The sequence below is a fragment of the Stigmatopora nigra genome, chromosome 2, assembly GCF_051989575.1.
Source record: "Stigmatopora nigra isolate UIUO_SnigA chromosome 2, RoL_Snig_1.1, whole genome shotgun sequence".
NCBI lineage: Eukaryota > Metazoa > Chordata > Actinopteri > Syngnathiformes > Syngnathidae > Stigmatopora > Stigmatopora nigra.
Genome location: NC_135509.1, coordinates 4,777,471 through 4,801,483, shown reverse-complemented (window position 1 = coordinate 4,801,483; position 24,013 = coordinate 4,777,471). Strand labels below are relative to the sequence as shown.

At 37.8% G+C, this 24,013-nt stretch overlaps 1 protein-coding gene across 1 annotated transcript in view; it reads right to left on the bottom strand.

Annotated features, from left to right (window-relative positions):
- The window catches only part of ches1 (checkpoint suppressor 1), a 51,464-nt gene extending 39,536 nt beyond the window's left edge, over window positions 1-11,928 (bottom strand). Inside the window, exon 1 of the mRNA XM_077710231.1 lies at window positions 11,495-11,928. The gene's annotated coding sequence lies outside the window, so the exon portion shown is untranslated. The remainder of the gene's footprint in view (window positions 1-11,494) is intronic.
- Between the last annotated feature and the right edge of the window lie 12,085 nt (window positions 11,929-24,013).

Sequence of the window (24,013 nt, the reverse complement as noted above, 5' to 3'; positions counted from 1 at the left end):
GCAGTGACAGGAGTGTTTGTTGAATAAACTGAGAAAGGTCCATCTGTTGGCGCACACACTCCCACTCGAATGTTTATCCTAAATACAGACTTAGTGGTACAGTGTCCCTGTTGGTGCAACGGCTCCTTCCCAAAGTACAAAAACATGCAAGTAAACTTGATTTTACTATAATATGTGAGCAAGTCAATATTTTTCTTTTATATTTGCATTTTAGGTGCCGGTAAAAAAATATAAATAAATTAAAAAACACCAAACAGCTTCGAACAAGAAGTTTGTATGCACGTTTGTTGTGGTTGTTGGCATGACTTCACAAAAAAAGTATTAAAGGTCTCAAGACATACAGTGGTCATCAAAACAATGGAATTTATAGTACCAGAGACTAAGTGCTTTGTTATATCATAATTTAACAAGTATTTTTGAGAATATGTGTAATGATGTTAGTTGGAATCAGCTTTCACTCATGTTAAAACATGTTTATATGATCGAATAATACTCATTAAATATATTGTCTAATTTGAATATTTTAATAAAGGACAAATGATAAATAATTGAAAAAATGGCATGGGCCATGGCTGACGACAGATGTTAGCTCAGAGGCAGTGCAAACTCAGCCACATTGTTGTATTTTTGCATGAAAAAGCATTAAGGTCAGTTGGATCTTTCATATTTGTTTGTATTCAGACGTGTTTCCTCTCTCCATTTTTACTGTGGTTTTCTGTGCTAGGGTCATAGCATTAGAAGCCATATTCAGCAAGTCTGGACAGAGCTGCCAAATATTGTGTTCCCTGTCTTGCTCTCTCTTAGTATCTTCTCACCCGTTTAGTTTCCCTCCTCAAACTCTTCTCAGCCCCAACCCCCCTATCCTTCTCTGTGACTCTCCACAGTTTCGTCACTGCTTGTGTTCTCCGAGCTCCACTTTCATTAAGGGATTCTCCTCTGATAGCCCTTCATATACCACTTAATCATCATAGCGGCAAGAGCACCCTCTCTGCGACGAATCACCTCGAGGGGCCAGTCCTAAAGACTCTCTGTTAACTGATGTCATTATCCACCAAATTCGTCATTGGTCTGAACGCCAAGTGAGAGCCCGCCTTAGGTGTTTGACTGAGGGCTCAGCGGGACCGTGCAGGTCGGACAGGCCAAGGACATTCCTCTTATAGAAACGTGCTGTGGAAATGTACCACAGGCTCCTGCTGAGAAGAAAGAGAAAACATTGTCTGCTTGGCTTGCAGTCAAAAGAGAAATGAATCAGAGTATGGAATATCTTGGAGGGAGGTTTGAATCATGTTCTTTAATGAATGGATCTTGAGGGAGATGACTATTAACTGTAGTTATCTATTATTTGATCAAGTGAATTTCAAGAGCGCCTGATTTTTTTCCCCTGATTCTTCACATCATCATCATGTTATTCATATGACATTGTGGATTTTCATATAGAACCTTTCATACGGACACATGCGCAAAACCGTCATGAAATCACAGTAGCTCAGCTGCTATGCGGCAGTCGCAGTACCTTAGATAGCATACACAAACTAGGCTGTGTGAGACCCAGACTGTAACACCAGACTTCGAGGTCGAAAGGTTAGGGGGGCATTGTGACAGTGTTGCTTAGCAACAAACATGCCACAAACAACATTTTCACTACAATCAATTTGTGTGTTCATTGCTTAATTAAGAAAAGATAAAGCAAACTCAAAAGCACTTTGATACGTTTTGTAGAGAATTGAGATGTTGCTAAATTGCCTTTAAAAAGAACATGTGGTCAAAAAGTATCTTTTGCCTTAGAGAATTTAATTTTTATTTTTGGCAGAATGATTGATAATTCTCAACCTTGTAGATGCTCATCAGCACCATATAGGTTGTCTCAGGACTAAAGTTGTGGCATAAGCAAGATTAAAATTAGCATGTAGGTATTCTTTCAAGACTTTATAAAAGAAAGGTAACTTGTAAATTGGTGTGTAGTTTTCTAATTGCAGTGGGTTTCTTGAGGTGCAGCAGAACGTTTAAAATAATCAGGTACTCTCCTGGAGGGAGGAAATCCATTATATTAAAGAGCAAGCAAGGAACTAATTCCAGAAAGCCATGTATGAAAGATGGTGTCTCACGCACACGGCCAACAAATTAAAACCAAAAGGGTCGGAAATGGGATAAAACAGAGAGTGGTGTGGAATGTGACGAATAACAAATTATTACTTGTGAAATCCTGGATCATTTCATTACGGTTAATTACCGGTGGAACAAGTATACAAATACTGTAAATAGACTTGTCACAATAATTATTGAATTGAATTTATCTATGTGGTCAACATTTCTCTTTGGAACTTTAGCTTGGTTAAAGTTTCTATTGTAGGGGCTTTAAAAGCTTTAAATGCTTTAAATGCAAGCAAAGAGCCCAAAGTCCAAAAACTGAGGTAATTTATAATGCAACAAAAAGAAACGCTAAGGGGGTGTCATGATATCAGCTGGGAAAAGAGTGAAATCATTTTCATTACAATTATATTAAAACTACCTATTATTATAATTACCTCATGAGACAGAAGTGCTAAAATAGATTAAAATTCTGAGCAATGTTCAATAGCTGTTAGTACAAATTATCATATTGCATCAAACTAATTGAGATATATAATTAAATCAAGCATCTCTTGATAAATGGCAAATGGCAACACTTGTATAAAGACAATAAAGGAATTCAATTCAATTCAATTCATTTCAAATGGCAATTCTGCAACCTTTAGATTAAGGGAAATTGTTACTCTACCCCTGAGCCATGCCGCCCCACTTGTGCAGTCACTGTCATTTAGCACAGCCCACAATTAAGATGACAACTTGCTTCAGATTGATAAGCCTTACTTTCAAATGTGAAACAGTAAATAACAAGTGTAATATGGGTGTACCTGGTTGGGTGGAGAAGGTTGTTCTTATCTTTTCTATTTAACTTGTAGACATTAAAACTTAGTACTCACTACAATGTTACATTTTGGACTACAGAGACCTGGCGTCCACTTATGATATGGACATTATTTTTCTCAAAAACGACGTCATGTAAAAAGATAATTCTTTGTTTTTACACTCACCAAGTCCCAATTAGCCTAAATATCTCAAAGAAAATAAAAATGCATGCCTTCCAACAGTGTGGGTCTTAGGAGGTGAAAGTCAACCTTTTTAAAGTGACCTTTTTACAAAATAAATAAAATAAAAAAATATATAAAGAAAGCGAACTGTGCTGTGGATTCTATCTATATAAGAAAGAAGGTAGCAGTGGAGAATACCCTCAGAATGACCATCACACACTTACACAAGCATGCAATTATGAACACACATTCTCAGGCACTTGTGTGCTTACATCATATAAGAAGGTATTTTTTCCCCCTTACATTGCCAGGGAACGGGCCCACGCATGGACACACAGACGCTGACTAAGACTCCTGGTGGTTAGGGCCCGGCGCACATGTGGGTGTGCATATCATATAAGCTCAATGGTACTATTACGTCAAAATCGACTGAAAAGAAAATAGTAAATACAAATATTCTAAAACTAAAATTCAACTCAAGATTGTACAGTGACTCCAAAAATTACAATTGAAAATAATGACCAGTAAATGGACGCCTCCCACCTCTAGTGTGTATCTATATTTAGTTCTGTGTATCAGTGTTGTGGATGAAGACTCATAATTAGAATTTTGATTAACTATTAACTGAGGAATTGTTTGCTGTGCGTTGGTGTTTTAAGTGGGACATAATGATTATTATATGTCCCCATTTAACCTATCCACTGGGTTAAACAAACAAGCTCATGAGTCCTTTCTACAAAAAGCTCAAAAGAGTTATCCTCTCTTCTTCTGTGATGTGTTGCATTGCTTTGCTAATATAAAAAACAAATGATAGCAAGTCAACATGTCAGCTTCTCCATTGTTGGTTTTTACTGAATAAGAACCAACAAAAAGGTCAAACGGTCACTGATGAAGGTCATTAAGGGGATGGAGTTACCAGCTGTGAGACAACAGGGGTATCAGTTTCAAACAGCAGCCATTCACGAGGGGCAGAATGACTTTGTAAACCATCAGCGTGTGTGCGTGAATGTGTATAATAATTTGTGCAAAAGCAGGCATCATTCTACACAAGACCTTTGAACGAAATACAACTGTGACTTCTAAACCAAAGCAAAGAATGATTAAATGGATTTAGAAAATGTAAAATTCCTTGGAGTCACTTTTGTTCTCAAACATGATTATTCTTTCCAACACTTAGACACTCTCCGTGTATAACTGCATCCATTTGTGACATCACTGTAACTAGCCAGAAAGCCAAGGCAAGTACAAGAGCGCCATATTGAAGTCACCCCATTCACTCAATGTCAATTACGTAATCTCCAGGTCCAACGCCGGCAGGACAGACATGCAGTGTTTACGTGTGTGCTTGTGATTGCTTGCAGGGCATGGACACATAATTGCAATCTCATGTGTGAGTGGAGACATAAAAAAACAGGCATGCTGATGACATCATTAGCACGCAGGCGGCCTGGAATGAGCATGGTAGCTGTATCACAGAGGAAGCTTTTGGGGTTGAAGACGGATAATTCACATTCGACCTGGCTGGAAGAAGTATTATGCAATACAGATTAGAAAAGGCTTTCTCAGCCATTTTTTCTGTGGTTTCTGTATCTGCATCTACTTTTTGTGCTTATACTTACAGCAAAGTGGAACTGAAGTAAAAGCCAAGCAAATAAAGCATAATACTAATATGCATACTCAATTTTTCACATGCATGCATGCACACTAACTCTCATAAAACAAAGCTTCCTAAGGACAGGAAATCCTTCCTCCCACGTCCCTGTGTTGCTTAGCAACCGTAGCAGCGTCAGCGTCATTCTGTGGATGCCTCCGCCACAGAAAACAATACACACAAACATTTCCTTGAACTGTGCATCTTTTTTAGAAATACATTAAAGTAAGCCAAACCTGAGGGAGGCTGATACTAGTAACCTCCAATTTGTCAGTTATGGATTTATAACAAACATGACATCACGCCCTGTAAACATGAAACCTTGTTTGTGAGCTCTATTTTTATACTAGCTGACGTCTTTTACTGCTCGTGCGTGCGCGGGTTAGTGTTCATGTATGTGTGTATCACTATGTGAGGTTGCAGCCAGCAATAGCTCAGCAAGTATAAGTGAAGAGGTAATTTTTGGCCCGAGCTGCCTGGAACTATGGCCTGTCACTGTCTGTTTCATATCAACAGAGGGCCTATGAAAAACTATTACAAACTGGGGGATACAGTTTTAAAGAATAATGGTTCATTCTTGATCACTTGGCCAATATTTTTCCACTGGAGTGATAAAACATTTTTAAAAAATCATTTAATTTGACAAACCAGAAAGAGATAGAATGTTACCACTAAATCACCAGGCATTATCAGTCAAGTCTAAGAAGTTGTACACCTAAATGAGGTTGGTTTTATCAAAATGGGGTGTGTTTGGTTTGGTAACTGAGTGTGCCTTCTTGTGCCATGTGACTATTTACTCTTGTGCTATCCTTAAAACTATTCAAATCATGCCCTGTTTATAGAGTGTAATGAATAGGTCTGGCCATACTCAGGTTTCCCAAATGTTTCTTTGCCCTCACAACATTGTTAGTCAAAATTTCTGTTGACAAAACCGAAATAGAAGATTTTGCAAGTCATTCGATTTTGTAAATACTCTAGCAATATCAAAAAATAAGTATAATGCCACAAACATGGCTCTTCCTAGAAACTGGGCAGAGCCAGACTCTATCACTTTGTACTCACAGTAATAACAGACACTTACTGCAAGATTTTAGCAACATTTGAGGTCTTTGCAGTCATGGACAGTATAAAACCCTCGAAAGTTGTGAGAATGAAAGAATCCAGTCCATTTTACGAGCATAAAGATTTAAGCATTTGTATCAGCCGCTGTATTGCAAATACCACAAACCAATATGGCAGCGTAAATCTTATTTATATAAGACAAGAGTAAAGATGTCACTGGTGTCTAATTGCCAGTCTATGAAAATCACTATAGAGCTTTGACTGGCAATAAAGATCTTTATTGTAAAATCCTGCAAGATGAGATATAAAAACAAATTCTGCACTAATAGGTATCATGATAAAGGGTAAGTTCAATATTAGTAAAAACTATTCTTGGCTGATCAGTAAGTACTGGATGTTATCACTGACCTGTATTTTATTTTTATACTTGTATTGTGACCCACACTTGTGATGAATGTTATTTGAGGTTCTAAAGTCACTCTGCTCTCATGTTTTCAGTCTGTAACGGTGCTCCAATCTCTAAAACCATCGTTTCAATTGTACTCTGGGCTCACTCCATAGGATCTAACAGGGTAAGCTAACCCACTCAGTTGTCAGCTGTCATAGCGACCAAGGTCATAGTATTGATGCCAGGATTTACACTTGTAAAGAAATAGGATGAGGAGAACTTCTGGTGAAGAGCACAAACAGTGATTTTACTGGTTTGTGGAGTAAAAGGGTTTAAATCATATGTACTGTTTGAAATAAAAAGCAAGACTTGTAAAAGAAAATCGTGCAAGGATAGGTGCTGTGGTCAAAGAAAAGAATAGTTTTCGGTCTGTGTATTTCAGTTTGTACAGATTTAAAAGTGACCTTGGCAGGGACTACAATGTGATCACTTTTATTGCTCTTTTCTGTTCTCTTCAAACATCTAAGCCTCAATAATTGCCTCGGCTGATGACATCTGGGATTTGTGAAAATTATTCTATCAAGAATAATGCAGCTCATGAGATTTCCATCAAAAAGCACAATGCAATGATTTGTTTTATTTCTGATGGGTGTGGACAATGACTAATTAGTTTTACTATATTTGGTGTGCCGAATCCATAGGGAATGAGAGAGACCCTTGACAACAGCATTGGCTCAATCCTGATCGAAAGACTCTGGAGAAAAAGTGCCTGACACTCATTTGGCTGAACTAGTACATCTTTTTGTTGTTGCTTTCTTTGTGGAACATTATAGCAGTTGTCAGCACATAGCAAATATAGACTTGACTTGCGTGTGACTCAAAAGAGAACTTTCAAATCAAACTTCTAAAATATATTTTTAAAAAACAGTCAAATTACCTTCGTAGAGACAAGATCACATGTATGCAGAAACTATTTGGTCTGGGGACAGCTATTCAGAAAAATGGCCTTAACGTCATGGTAAGGTTTTCTGGAAATATAAAAAGCATCTTCCTCCACAATCAATGCCATGATGAACTTGGAAAGTTACAATAACAGCAGCTAATTCACAGTTAGATCCAAAAAAAAGTCCAATCTCCTTCATTTACCAAACAGAAGGGTATTAATGAAAATGCTGCCTACTGACATCCAAACCAGCCATCATCTCCTCTTTAAGAAGACATTCTAAAAGGAGCCCTGGAGAGAAGAAAAGTGAGAGAGAACTGAATGGGACATGAGATTTTAATGTTCTTTTCATTCATCATTATGCTGACAGAGAGACTACTTGCCAGCGGGCAACCTCGTGGCTGTTTTAAAATTGCAGTTGATTGTTTACATTCACCATCAAGTTCTGCAGTCAACACAAGTAAGAATGTGCACACCAGTTAACTATTTCAGCATGTTCTTAAACTGCTCAGTGAACACTTTCATCATGTTGCACTCGCTCATCTACTAACAACTTCACATAATAAGACTGCAACAAGGAGGAAACAATGTTTCAGTATAACAGAATTGTAGACTACCACTTTCCTTCTCTCATCAAGAATATTTAAAAACAACATGTACTTTGAGATACTAAAGAGATTTCCACCAAATTTTCAATCAAAATATGATTCCAATTATCAAAGGGTAATGAGGGTAGTATGGATTGCTGCTACTCTGCTTATCAATCACTCACAGAGCACAGACAGATGAATCAAAGTAACCGAGACATCATCTGGAAATATAATAATCCAGTTGTGAAAAAAAATCTCTAATTATTTTGCATATCAATGTAAAAGTCGATTTCCCATGGTAATACTAAAAGATTTTCACCTTACCACTTTCAATGCAACCGAACATTTACTATTATAATGCATTGCTAAACAAACAAGTACTTGGATTTATGATTTAATCCATTTTCCCCATAGAAATACATTACAGGGCTGCTTATGTTTAGAACTATTCAGGCTTCAATGCAGCACTCTGACCTCTTACCTCTTCAATTAGCTTTTTTTTCGGCTTGTAAGACATCTCTAAACTACTTTAATTTAAAAAATGACCTGCAGCCAAAATGAGTGAGTGAGTGAGAAATTGACACTCTCTTCTGATTCAATTTACTTACTGTGAAAATGCTTGACAAAGAGTTATACACATTTGTTTTTCACTAAAATATTCCTGGACCATCATTCCTTCTTAATTATGTCAAAAGATGTGTAAGCTGTTAACTATTTGGTGGGGCAATGTATGTACATTTATGACAATGAGGCAGTGTAGCTCAGTAGTAGAGTCATCGATGCAGTAGACCATGTCGAAGTAGACTTGAGCAATATAGTAAACTCCATTTTGCGCTACAGTATGTCATCAGTATTGAATGAGGTGACAGTGGCAAAGCGCTTTGAGTGCCTGGCAGGTGGAAAAGCACTATACTACAAGGCTCTTTAACCCGAGAATTGCACTGACAGGTCTGCTAAATTCATGAGTGACCAGTTGTGATTTACTTCACACTCTGCAATTAAACCGGCACACTTATGACTGAGAGTCAATGGTTTTGGCAATATAAAAGTGTCTGTTGTGACAAGAGCTATGTTGAGTCAAGCCGTTACAATCCAGCAAAAAAGGAGAAAGAGAGCCTTCACAAAACGTACTTGTTGATTGATGGTTATATTTCTCGTAGAAAACTGATGTGTTTTTAAGTGTTACGTTGGCTGAAACTAAAAACTAGATCAAAACCTATAGAAATGTTTTAATAGTAGGTACATAACAAAATCATCTTAGTCTAAAAAAGTAAACGTAAAGCCCACAGGTCATGATCGCCTGCATCTGATTAAACTTCAAACAATTTTACGAATGTTTGTTGTTTGTTGAGTCAATGATGATGATGACAAAGCCTATGTCCGATGATTATATCATTAACTATGTATATTATTTATAGAATTATTCTTAAAATACAAATAGATAAATATGGTACATTATCTTCAAAGTACAGTATAAAAACTATAAAACGTATTAAGTGCATTACTATTAGATCTATTCTAAAGTATTCAATACACAATGCCTCAGCAGTTATTGCTATTTTTCCAATTTCATTTCAAACAGTGATTTATGGTCCACTGATCACAGTTGACCAGACCACAACAGTGTAGTTCCAATCACAAATGATACAATCAGAAACATCAAAACAGCCATTTTGAGTATTTATACTGAATAAATCATGCCCTGGCATCCAAGACATCCGTCTGATGCTTTTATCCAAACACAGACTATTCAATTCATTCACACATGAATTATAGATCTATAATAGGCTGCTTTAGCTGTGTTAGGGGAATCCGACAAACAACACTTGTAGTGAGAGCACTAACCCTCTGAGCCATCCATACCAATTATCTGTGTCTAGGGTGGAGTCTGAATTCAATATTCAATTTACACAACTTAATCTCACATCAGAGATTCTGGCTGAAAAAAGTGCTGCCGTATAAAGAAACCTTTAAAAAAAACACTAAAGCCTTTTTAAAAACCTGTAAAAGAAGCAATATAAGGGCACGGTGCTAACTGATCGCCACGCCACAGGGGTGTCCATTGAGAGACACCAAGAGGTGGAGGGGTTGAGAGCTCCATTGAGCACAGCCATGGGGGGGTCAATATGTGAATGAACGCTTGCCATGGAGGTGAATTATGAATGAGCGGCACTCTGAGCACTCCTGGAGGGAGCACGTCAGGCCCTGTCTCCTTCACTCCATCCCCTTGCATTTCTCCTCCTGTCCTGAAATCACTACCACCCCTCTGTTTTCATCTCTCGCCACAGGATTACCCTTCTCATCTACCTTTTTTTTCCTTTTTTCCTTTGGTCATTTGATTATTTTTCTTGATGTAAAACCCTCCTGTCTTTTCTCCACAACGGGGGGAGAGACGGCAGTGGGGAAACACTTTCCCTGTCTGAAAAGAGGACAGAACATGGACACACAGGTGAACAGGAGCAAATGATGACACAAAAGCAAACAGTCCTGCACGTGCAGGGGCAAAGGGCATCCATCCAGCGAAACACACACACTCTCTCTCACACACACATATAGTACACACATTTCTCCCAGCTGTTCTGTTGCCCCAAGAGCTTGATAGTATGTGCTCGTGTGAATTCGTGTGTATGTAATCCAATGTGCTGCTGCTCAGCCTGTGCCACGCTTGCTTCTCTGTTGCTGTGCGTTTGATCAGATCTGCCTCCCTCAACCTGTTTGCTGTCTGAGACACAAAACACACCCACACACGCACCAAGCCAGAGAGGGGGGTGAGATAGAGAGAGATGGTGAGAGGGTGAGAGAGAGGGGAGAGAGAGAGGAGAGAGAGAGGAGAGAGAGAGGAGAGAGAGAGGAGAGAGAGAGGAGAGAGGAGAGAGAGAGGAGAGAGAGAGGAGAGAGAGGAGAGAGAGAGGAGAGAGAGAGGAGAGAGAGAGGAGAGAGAGGAGAGAGAGAGAGAGAGAGAGAGAGAGAGAGAGAGAGAGAGAGAGAGAGAGAGAGAGAGAGAGAGAGAGAGAGGGGGGGGGTAGGGCAGAAATAGAGAGAAAGAAAGAGAGAGACAGAAAGAGAGAGAGACAGAAAGAGAGAGAGACAGAAAGAGAGAGAGACAGAAAGAGAGAAATAGAGAGAGAGAAATAGAGAGAGAGACAGAAAGAGAGAGAGACAGAAAGAGAGAGACAGAAAGAGAGAGACAGAAAGAGAGAGAGAGACAGAAAGAGAGAAATAGAGAGAGAGAAATAGAGTGAGAGACAGAAAGAGAGAGAGACAGAAAGAGAGAAATAGAGAGAGAAATAGAGAGAGATGCTCCCCATAACTTCTAAATTTGCGTTCCTTGTCAATCGAGTTCCCGTAGAAAAGAACGTTCTACCAAGAGCTGCTTTAAGTGACCTCACACCAGACACAAGAAACGAGAGTGAGTCTTAAGTGTTCCTGAAGTGGTTAAATGATCTCGAGTTTCTTTGAAGGAGGTGCATTTACACTACTTCAGTCGTCGCTCCGCACCAGGGAAGTGCGTTTGTAGTTTATCCGAGTAGTACAAGTAAGTACCCGCTCCTCTGGACCCCTTCACTCCAGTTTACACTGGTCAGATCTCCTGACACTTTCCCCGGAACTCCCATTTTTTCAGTGCGATGGAAGTAACAACCAAAAGAATGTATACACACATGCTTCACGCACACTTTAAAGTGCCCCCACTTGGACACGACCAGTGTCATCATACAACCCGAGCATTGCGGCGCGTGTCAACACCACACGATCACTCACACCAACAGAAAAAAGAGCCATAGAAGTCACCTTAGAATCCTGCTGCGTTCCAGATGAGTCGCTTTCCACTCTTTTCCGATCTGTCAGACTTTCCTCGCCAGCTTCCTTCCTCCCTTCTTTCCTCGCGTATATCCGTCCGTCCTGTCTTTCTGCGTCCCCCCCTTCTTCGAGTAGACGCTCGGTCACTTCCCAGCGTTTTTCCCGAGTCCCTCCATGTCCGCTCCGCCAGTCGATCCTACCGCCTAGCGAGCGTGTGCGCACCTACACGCACAAACATTTACACGCACACATACACACACTCTCACAAGTCGCGACGTTCCGATACTCTCTCTCACTCTCTCACTCACTCACTCTCTCACTCTCCGCACTCTCCACTGCCGAGTCAGTGAGTGTTTGTGCGCGTGTAAGTGCGCGTGTAGTTGTGTGCGTTGATTTTCCTCTGCTTTGCCTTGCCCCGCTAACAGCAGTAGACTTGCCCAAAAAGTCAGCTCTGGGTCCTAAAGCGAGTTAAGTTCACTGAAAGAATGCCATTGTGCATGATGTTATCCGAGATCGTCTACGCATGACAAATGTAGATTGAAAAAGTTTCAAAACACTTCAGGTAAAGAAAATTGGAATTAAAAACATTTAAAAAGGATGTGATGCAAGGTTATCCAATACATGAAACATCTCCTGTATCTTATTAAACCCCACCCAAGGTCAAATGAAAACTCTTCAGACCTAACATTCCTAACCCTAATAGGTCATCTGACTATTTTTTCATTCATTCATTCATTTTCTGAACCGCTTTATCCTCACAAGGGTCGCAGGGGGTGCTGGAACCTATCTCAGCTGACTTCGGACCGGGGGACACGGTCAATCGATGGCCAGCCAATCGCAGGGCACAAGGAGACGGAAAACTGTTCACAATCACACTATTAGGTTGGGAATTTAGAGTGTTCAAGCAGCCTATCCTGCATGTTTTTGGGATGTGGGAGGAAACCAGAACACCCGGAAGAACATGCAAACTCCACACACAATGAGGACTGACCTGGGATTGACAACAACTCAACCTTAGAACTCCAAGGCCGACGCGCCAACCACTGCCACTGGGCTTAACTTACATGAATTAAATTATTCGTTCATTTATTCATTTAATTATATTATGTAATTTATATTGTCCTTAACAACGTCAAATACATTGAAATCGGGAGAAAGGCTGTAAATGTTCACCTTTCTGTGACCCTGATGACATTAGATGTCCAATCTATTTTGACAGTGAATGTTGGCAGACGCCTCCCAGTGGAAATGGATTGAATGCCTAACTTCATAAATGACAGCCAGTGAGTTAAATGGTTGACCTATGAAGTGTTAAAAGTGTTACTGACAGTGTTGAACTACAAACATGACTATATTTTACTTGATTAAGAATGTAATTGCCACAAGGCTGCAATGTTTTTTTCATAACAAGTACAATATAAATCCATAAATAAATAGGAGAGAGAGAATATAATAATCTGAAAGTTTAAAAAAAGCATCTGTAACTTTGCAATTGTTTGTGCAAGTTAAAGAAAAAAATGTTATGTTCCTACATGACTTTGGGCCTACCCTGAATGTTTTTGTGGTGTTGCAGAAAACCGGAATACCCAGAGGAAAGCCACGCTAGCCCGTGGAGAATATGCAAACTCCACACAGAAGGCCCTACCTGGAATCGAACCCATATCCTCAGAACTCTGAGTGCAACGCGTTGAACTCTCACCGCCGGGCTTCACACAATGACTTTAATCTCATAATATTAAGATCTGAATCTTGTAATGGTGAAATCTATGCTTTCGAGTACTCCATATGGCAAATTTAATCTCGTAATAGTTTGATTTCAATCTCTTAATATTAAGATTTCTCTCTGAATATAACAATGTATGACTTGTAATTTCCTGCGGCATACCTGACGGCACATCATTGTGCCGCAGCACAGTGATTAGAGGAACACTGCCCTAGACAACGTGAGATGTCTTTGCAGAGCAAGTCATCTTCTAAATCATTCAATCTTTGGTGCAGCAAACCTCTTCCTCATTTCTTTTACCCGCCTCTCTCCTCTCCCTCCTCTTCTCCCACAGAGCGTCATCAAGTTGCCATAGTAACGGCCTGCCTATGGGAGACAGAACAGATCATTATGGACCATGGGACTCAGAAATTGAAGGACATGTTTTTTTTCTTCCTTAAGAACACAGGAAGTGGGAAAGCTTGACCATTTTTTTGTGTTAAACCCCCCAAAGCAGTTCCTTGGAGAGAAAGAGCAAATGACAGTACACTTGTGCTCCATTTAAGCCTTTAAAAATTTATATTATGCATATCCACTATCCATGCATTTTGCTAAAAATAGACACAACTTGATTAGATGTACAAAAAAAACCAAAAAACAGAAATACATTCAATTAAACTTAAGTTTTGTGTTTCTTAATACATTTCTCTAATAACTTGGCAGCTATCATGCCACTGAAAAGCCACAGTGAAGTACTCCAAATATGCTGTTGTTGCATTCATGGATGGGAACGTCAAAAGAGGGAAAAATGCATTGCAGCGAATTTGAATTAAGCCATGGAAGTGCACATCATAACAAAAACAGCATTGCTGCGCAAGGATCAAAGAGAATTTTTGTAAAGGAAAAGAAGAGTACTTCAATAGTCAAGCACAATTTCACCTTAACATAAGTGGGAGGTCAAGTGTTTTTTGTGTGTTTGTAATGTGAGGTAAAAAGCTTCTGTGCAAAGAATAACACTCACAAATCAACACATTTTTTTTAGTAATGAAGGGGTAAGATTGTCTTTTTAGCTGTTCACTGGCCAGTCAGTATATATGATGTAACACCTAGAGACTATACCTGTGCTATATATTTAAATATACCAGAAAAGGTAGAACTAAAGGTCAATTCGATACTACCTATCAATTTCAGGATAGCAGAAAAAGTGGAGGACCTCTTAGCCATTCAGGGAAAGGCATTGTACATCCAGTTCTGATTATGAATCAATCAGTGGACATAATCCCTATTCTCACTTTCCCTAAACCCAGTGTTTGGCTGGATGAGTTGAACAAAAATACAGGGGACAGAAAATCTGTTTTTGATTTAAATTATATGGGAAGAAATAGAGACTCTTGATCGTGTAGGGCAGGGGTGTCAGACTCGGGTTGGTTTGCGGGCCAGAAGTCAGCTGGGATAGGCTTGAGAAGCCCCTGCAACCCATACGAGGATGTTGCAGTATAGAAGATGAATTAATGGGAAGAAATATGAGTAGATGAACAATCGGAGTAAGGCCCTAAACTTTATTAATATACCCAACAATGAAAGCCCATAGGCCAGGTTCATAAAATCACCATCATATTTCCCATTCCCATTTGTCTGAGTTGTATTGTAAATAGTTTTCTTCACTTTTAGGGTTAACGTAGTAAAAAAAAAAGTGATGTAGGTAGTACATTTTAAAATTTGCAACAAAAAAGGGCATTTTTCTCACTGACTAAATAATTATGGAAGGCTGTTCATTTTCATGCAACCTGGCAACATTTTTCATAGGGTAATTATTGTACCCAATCCCCTTAGTCTACTCGCCAGCATAAGAATACAAATAGATGACTGTGTTTCCTAAATCAGCAGTTTATAGAATCACTACTGGTTCAAGGTTTTTGCAGAATTTTGATATGAGTAAGCCTATCTGTCATTAGAAAAAAAACATTGATTATGTTTTATGGAGCTCAGTATAGGCTAAAAACTATGTACACTGAAGAGTGCATTCTGTGAGGTATGATGCTGACTCCTGAGTTTTAAATACAGCTATGAAACATTTGTGTTTCACTAATGCCAGCTGGACTTTACATTAAAAAAAAAACAAATAAACTGCAGTAGCCATTCTGCAAGGATTAAGATTTAGAGATTAAGGCTAATGGTAACCGGTCAAAATGGACTAAAATGTTGAGTTTGCCATTCTTGTATACAGTTTATATAAAACAACACAAAAAAAGGTTAGAAACAAGTTAGTAACCTGAGGGGAGGGCGTGTCTGCCATTGCTGCCTGTCTACCCAGAATTCACTACTCTGTAAGAACGTCTTGAATGTGACAGGAACCAGACAGGCGTGTGGGCTGTCAATCAGATGGGCTTTTTATTCGATTTTGTTTGTGAGTTTCTTTCACTTTTCTGTCACTTAGTTTTACCCATATATTCTTTCCTTCAGGCCTGACAAGGAATGATTTTGACTTCAGGAAAAATAAGTGTCATCTCTCATACATATACTCTCGATGGCACCAGGCAGTGATTTGTCCTTTTAACTTACATGGACGGTGCTTTCAAATCATTACTTACACTTTTCAAGTCTTTTGTGATTAAGGCCTAAACAAATAAACTTGACTTGACTTGACACATAGGCATTTAACATTCCTCAGGAAAGAAGATTGCTTTCCGAATGCAGCTGAGCACCACATGGATCGATAGTAATTCTCAGCGGGAGCCGTTTATTTTGGAATGCGTGTGTGACCTAGTGAGTGACATTTCCACTCACACATGCATGCAACATTATACATTTTGCCACAGCTGGAGTTGCTTGCACTCTACAGCAATAGGCAGCATGCACTGGTGGAGACGAACTGACAGACAAACTTAAACAAACAGACAAACACACTTGAACAACACGCTCTGGGCCTGACAAGAAGAGACTCTTTTTTGGGGTGAGCACTTTTCTTTCCTCTATTGAGCAAAACTCATATGGCTATGAAGGGGAGGCAGTGTGATCCGATGCTGTCCCCTGCCAAGGTTTCTGTTTCAGGGGATGGCAGCTCTCAGCAAATGGCTAAATTGGAGTCGTCTGTGTGCAGACTCTAATCAATCGGCAGTTTAATCTGGCCAAACACAATAATGTAGAATGATATTGGAAATATTCAGAGAACTTTGACCAAACCAATTTGTTAAGTTCTTTTTGAGGAAAGAAAAAAAAATTTAGCTGCCCCAGCAAGAACAAAATATTGCAACTAAAACAATGGGAAATGTATATTCTGTCAATCATGTAGCTGCCATTGTCAAAATTAACGCAATCTGCAATATACTGGAAACTGAAAATAGGATAATTAGGATGTGTACTGATTGACACGGAGACTGACCAGTGGCCTATGTTAAAGAGTTAACAAATTTGTACTACAGCCTAGACTGATTGTCATTGAGCCCTGCCAATGACTTCATTAAATGAGAATCGAATGAGCTGTTTTTAATTAGTTGGCTTTTTGTGTTTGCTGGCTAAATGTATACTTTATGCTCTTAGTTGTGAACATCAAACATGGACCTCGCGTCCGTGCTGATTCATGTGTAAATATTGCTGTGGTATTAATGCGGCAAAGTTGCTTGATGGATGCTGATGCTGCATTAGTTTGCTGTTTAGATATTTACCAACCGTATTAAATCCCAAACCAGATTTAACGAGTTTAAGACTAAACAGGTCTAATTCTATTTTGAAATATTATATCATTATGCAATAAGACAAATTGGTTGATTTTACAGATACAGTAGAAAAAGAGTTAATTCCACTTTACAAAAAGGCATTTCTTGTATCACTGAATGGTTCCAAATTAATTATTTTAGTTGTTGATGTTGTTGTTTATTCCAGTTTCTTCTGTATATTTTATTTTATTTTAAGTTTTTTTGTGAGTCCTTCCTAAAAAATGATCATTATTGGTAGTTAAATTGATATAAATCTCTAATATAAAAATACTCCATCAGAATCAATTATACAAAACATTTAGAAAGTGTATGTCTAGACAGTTTATATTTAGAAAGCATGAAATTACCTGCCTCAGTACTCAATAGAATGATGGTAGGACACTTATTTCCCTCTATAGGCTAATGATTTTCCAACGAATATACTATTGACAGGTTTCCCTTTCAATATCATTTGAAACCACTTTTATGCCTAGTGTGATAAAAAGATGCATCACCAGGTAATATGCTGCATCACCATTGGCAATAATTCAGGCTAACCTTGTCAAGCTTCTTGGCTTTCAATTTCAGGAAAACCATAATACTTAGGTGGTTTTGAATGGGGGAAAATGGTGCAGTATCGGCATATCCTGCATGTATAGACACATGGGATCTTACCACTTAACTATCTCAGCTCTTTGCAGTCGTCAGCAATACAGATAAGCAATGCACCTCTGCATTACCCCTGTATCCTTGGCAATAGAGCCAACTCAGTGGTGTCATATAGCAGAATCACCTTTTAAAAGCATCCATTTGTTCTATCTTCTTCCTGGAACACCGTTATAGATACTAAAAAACTATGATTGAAGGTAGCAGTCATTTAATGCCGAGCAAGTTTAAAATAGCTGTGATAGCATAAAACGAGTGGCAGATAGTGGCAAATCTGTGTGTCGTTGGGATAAAATTATACAAGCAATCGGATTAAGTCATTGAAATAAAAGGTCAGCGGGAGAAAAAAAATACTTCTACTTCACTGTCGTGCATCTTCGTTTAGTCTCATCTATCGCACTGCGCTGTCTTTCCTACTCTTTCCCCCTCTCTCACTGTCCCTGGGTGGGATGAGTCATCCAACAGAAGAACAGAAAGGAGAAGAGTTGTGTGTGTGTGTGTGTTTGTGCTGTTTACATGTGTGTGCGCGCATGTGTTGTGTCATTCCTCCTGAGGTGCTGTGCCCTTCACACTCAGCATCTCAGTCAAACAGCTAGGCAAACTCACATACTCCAAACGTATGCAGATGTTGCAGCAAAACCAGACACAAAGTCAACAAACCAATCTTTTTTTATGGCTACAAAACTGTTCTACTGAACTCTGACCCTGGCTGCACTCGACAAACAAATACGATGTGGAGTTCCAATTGTATTTAAACCTCATTTTAAGGTCTTTCCTAGTGACCACAAACTGATTTGACAGTTTGTTTTGACTTTATTATCCAATGCTGGCAGCAATTTACTTGCGTGCTGTTAATCTAATCTTTCCTCATTTGTGCCTCTCATTCCCCTTAAATATTAATTCATTAATTTATTTATTTTCTCTTCCGTTTATCCTCAATGGTCCCAGCCAACTGCTCATAGTTGGCTGGGAACACCTTGAGTTGGCAGCCAATCGCAGGGCACTATGAGACTAACAACCATTTACACTCACATTCATACTTAAGGAAAATTTGGAGTGTCAACCAGCCAACCATGTTTTTGGGATGTAGGAAGAAACCGTAGTACCCAGATTAAACCCACCAATGCACAGGGATAACATTTCCATCTCAGAATCGGAAGTTGTACATGCTAACTACTCTTTCACATTGCCGCCTCAATTCATAAAAATCATTAATAATTTTTTTACACATTACATACACTGTAGATTGCAAATTTGATCATATAAACCAGTTGACTTGGCTTTTTTTCCACACACTGACTTACATGAATATGCATTTAAAGCGTAGAGAAACACTTGATACAAATAATCAGTAGACTTCCTAAGTGCATTACTGTCAATTCAATAAATAATCCTAAAAGTTGAGCTCAAAACCCATGGTGGGGTGTGATTGCCTTTCAGCGAAGAGATGCACGAAAAAGCTTTTCTTTCAAGAGACTGTAGGAAAGGATGACCCACTTAATCGAACAATTTGGAGCGCCAGTATATATGAGTGTGTGTTAGTGCATGTGCATAAAGGCCTCCCAGTGCCTGGAGACAGACAATAAACAAAACCAACAAGCTTATGTTCTTGCAGAGATGTGTCATGATGGCTGTCTTACAAGATTCATGTGTGTTTGTATCTCGCGTGTCCTACACTTTAAGAGTCATGTATTTTTATATCTTAATAAACTTCACTAGTAAAGACATGTCTAACAGAATTATTAATACAATAATCATCATATTTTGTGACTAATCTTGAGTTTCTGCTGTAATATATATATATATATATATATATATATATATATATATATATATATATATATGTATATGTATATGTATATGTATATATATATATATATATATATATATATATATATATATATATGTATATGTATATGTATATGTATATGTATATATATATATATATATATATATATATATATATATATATATATATATATATGTATATGTATATGTATATGTATATATATATATATATATATATATATATATATATATATATATATATATATATATATATATATATATATATATATATATATATATATATATATATATATATATATATATATATATATATATATATATATATATATATATATATATATATATATATATATATATATATATATATATATATATATATATATATATATATATATATATATATATATATATATATATATATATATATATATATATATATATATATATAGTGCCTATTGTTTTGTCAACTCATTAATGGTTAATGAAAAGTTGAGGATTCTACTTGAGAGTTATTTTCTTTCTTACTGTGCCCCCATCACTGGCACTCTCCCTCTCTCTCTGCTGCCATTGAGAGCCACTTTCATCTCCCTTTATAAAGCCATGAAACATCAAGCGGTGTCATAAATCCTGCAATGGATTGCTGTAATGACCATGAGCTGACTGACGAATGGACAGCAACAGGGGCTGGACAAATGTGGGTACTCGCACAACAAATCTGGGGTCAGGGATGCTGCTGTGTTTTGTATGCAGTGTCACAAAGCTGCATGAAAGTACAGTGGTTGTGCAATGGAGCTCAAGTCACCTGAATAGGCTGACATTCACAGTGTGCATGGCATATTTCAGATGGTACGCAAACTACAGACAGGCTGAAACCAGCACTAATGGGGTTCACTTTCCAAGTCCTGCAAAGCTCTGATAAGTCATAGAGCCAGACATAAATATCACTTGCGCAGCAACACACAATAAAGGGAAGTACAGTGGATGAAATATCCTAGAAAAACAGGCTCATTTCATTTATATTAACAGTGGGGTACAGTGTGTATTTTCTAGGCTTTTTTTTGTCTTGAGGCTGGATTTCCAGCCCATCACCCACAATTGTATAAACAGTATTTTAAGGATTATGGGTCGCATATTTTTGGGCTCGGCCTACGATGTATAGTCCGGGATCATACACAGTATGTTTACATTATTTTATGGTAAGATGGGTAATAGCAGTTTATACGTCACATTAGCAAACAATATTTATCGTGTTTACTTTCTATAATATTATATATTTTGGGAAGCTATAAAGAGATTGGCCATGCCAATCTTTAAGATCCGTGCAACGTCATATCACAATTAATTGAAGTAGAGTGATAACTCTACTTCAATCCTTTATCACAACCTTACATTAAACTTGGAGGATCAATGTGTATTTGTGCCAAAAATACATACAAAAAATATTATTGTCAACAACAAAAAGCACAAAAACAGTTTTTTTAAAGTATACTAAAAAAAAACAAATGTCAAACTTCAGTAGGTGATTTGAAATGACTTTTTAATTATAATTAAGCACATTTAAGAAATTGATGCAAAATGAAAGCTACTACTTTGGATGCAACATGTCTTTTTACCCCCATTCATTTTTTTTGTGAGGCAATGACCTTTCATTTAAGCAAAGACAAAAATCTTAATGTCAAACAGCATTCCTAATAGCAATTGATAAATCAACTGCAGACAGCATTACTGTTATAGGCCTCTAAAAAACTCATCTACACATAAAATATTTCAATTATATAGCATTTTTAATGTTAACGATATTTTATGAGTTTACCAACTCAAATCAAATTGACACTTTACGCTGCTTATTCTGAATCACCAGGCTAAAAATGATGGCTGATTATGTTTTAATAGGTTTTGTGAAGAAAGAAAAAAAACATGTCAAACCCAGACAAACATTTCAAAATGCTTTTGGTGCACAGCCATCAAGTGTGTTCCCATTGAGAAAGCCCGGACCCTATTGGCATTGCCCTGGGCTGTACATCACATGACCTTTCTGTGCACCACTGCAGTCCCACGCCTTTGTTCAGCTAACGGGCTCAACACAAAGACACTTTTGACCAAGAACAGAAGAAGGAGGACAGAAGATTCAGAGATAGTGGCAAAGTGGTTGAGAATGAATGGATTAAGGACTGGAGGTCCGCTCTAATGGCCCCTGTGTGTTTTGTAATTAGGAGCAGTGTCAAGAGATGCAGAGATGGAGATTGGGGTGGGCACGAGGGGGGTTGTTCAGACATTTGAGAACGAGGCCATGAGAGAAAGGGAGTCGGGAAGAGGACAGATATCCAGACAGATGGAATAAAGCCAAAGTACGAAGGGGGAAAGGGAATACACAAAAGGATAGATTATGGGCCGATTAAGAGAGGACTACAGGGGATGACTTCTAAAGAAATTCAAATGATGGGATTCCCAACCTCTGATCATCAATTGATCTAATGTCATTGAGTACTTTGGAGGGAGATTTGAGAATGTTAAGTGTGGCAGTTTTGCTTTCGAAGGATGTGGCTCATAATGAAGTGGGTTTAAATATAATTAAAAAAGGCATTCACATAGCCATCTTTGAATCCAGATTTTGTTGATATCAATAAATATTTTTGTTGTTTTACTTCAAAGACAAATTCTCATGAGATAAACCGTAACCGTGGTGATTTGAAATACAGGTTAACAGATACAGAACATAGAAATTGGTATTGATTCCAATAGAGTTCAGTGTCCACTGCAGCCATATAATCCACATTTGAATACAAGCGAAAACGCCCACAAATTAGTACAAAAATAGCAGTAAACTCATCATTATTTCAGTCTACGTATATATGATATATATTATTAAAGGTTTTACATAGGGATTCAAAACCAGTAGGAATTTACATCTCTCTTTTTATGCAACAGAAATGCAGGAGTGAATCAGATTACTTTTAAACAGTCAGTTAGTTATGTATAATTCTACTAATGTGAAAAATATTATGAATAAGTTCACTGCCTTTTTAGGGTTGTATCTTTCATTTTTATATTGCAGTTAATGTTGCTTATACAAGCTCTGTAATTAGAATATTCCTGCTTAAGCAAACCTTAGGAGGTAAGATAACTAGTGTTTTGCTGTGTTTTTTTAATAAGGAACACATTACTCTGTTTGCATCATGTGTCCATGGTTTTAAATTTTAACAGATCAACAGTACATTATAAACTAATGTAATAAATGTTGCAAATGGGAACCATTCATGTCCACCAACATTTCCTGACCCTTTTAAATACATTGTTGCATTGGTGATAGATGTTCCAGTGTAAAATGTGCCAATAAAATCTCAAATCTGAGTTCTGCACATTGCTTAGTGAAAAAGAACATGGTCTTTCATTTCTACACCCAACAGACGCATAGTATAGCTCCCCTGCTGCATGTAAAAAGGGAGTAATGGTCACAATGCTTCATAGTTACTGTGGCAATAATTTTAATATAGGCCTCCTTAATATGAAAATTAGCAGAGAGGAGCTATAAAGATAAATCCTATCCATAAAGTTAAAAAAAAGGGATAAACAATTTTCATGTTGAAATAGTATTTCCAACTGTATTTTTTTCCAAATAAATTTCTTCAAAAGAGAATTATGAAGTAGAAAAAAACCACAGGTAAAATGTTGTGTAAATGTAATGCCAAAATCTGTTAGACAATGTAAAAAACAATTTAAAAAATAGAAATAAAAACAGACAAAAGTATAAAAATTTCAGACAATTTTGTACTTGAAGAAAGCAGTTATTCTGCAGTAAACTGCAATGTTTTTAGCCCCAACTTAATGGAGCTACCCATTTGATCATGCCTCAAATCCTCTGATCATATTTAACCAATATGAACAATGATATTTAAACTTCTCTTCATTTCGCTGGACAAAATTCCAATACATCCATGCACTTATTAATGAATAAATTTCATCAGGGACACTAAAGAACCATATAGTCATGTAAATACACTTTAACATAGAGTTGTGTGTTATCTACAGAAGTATGCTCGAAAATGTTATGTTCCATAATCTGATATTGATGTTGAATAAAAGCAGTCCAAAAAATGACCTTTGCTGAACTCCATGTGATTTTTTTGTTTGTTCAAACACATGGTTTCCGATTGATACAAAGAAAGCCCTATTCCAGTCTCCTCAGAAATAAAAGACTTCTTCAGCTAAAATGTGGATTCACATGAGCATGCATGTATGTGTGTTTATGCAGCACATGCAAGAAAGGATGGATGGACATGACCAGGGCAGCGCTACAAGTGAGTGAGCCAGATCAGTCAGACTTTAAGCTCTTCTTCCCCAATGGAGGCAACAGTCAAGCTTTGATGTTGATGTGAACAAATAGAAAGGAGCCAAAATGAGTAGAATGGATGATTATCTACTGTGGAGAGGCCCTGTCATGGAATTGTGGCTGCCCGTCTGCTTTGCTTCCAATTTGGGAGAGTGACGAGGAATTGAGGAAGATTGAGACACTGAAATGTGGGACTCCTAAAATAAGAGTCGGTTTGAATTGTGGATGAATCTTATTTTTGAATCTACCATGAGTGATGTTTTCAAGTAGAATATTCCTACGTAACATATAAAAATAAACGCATGTAA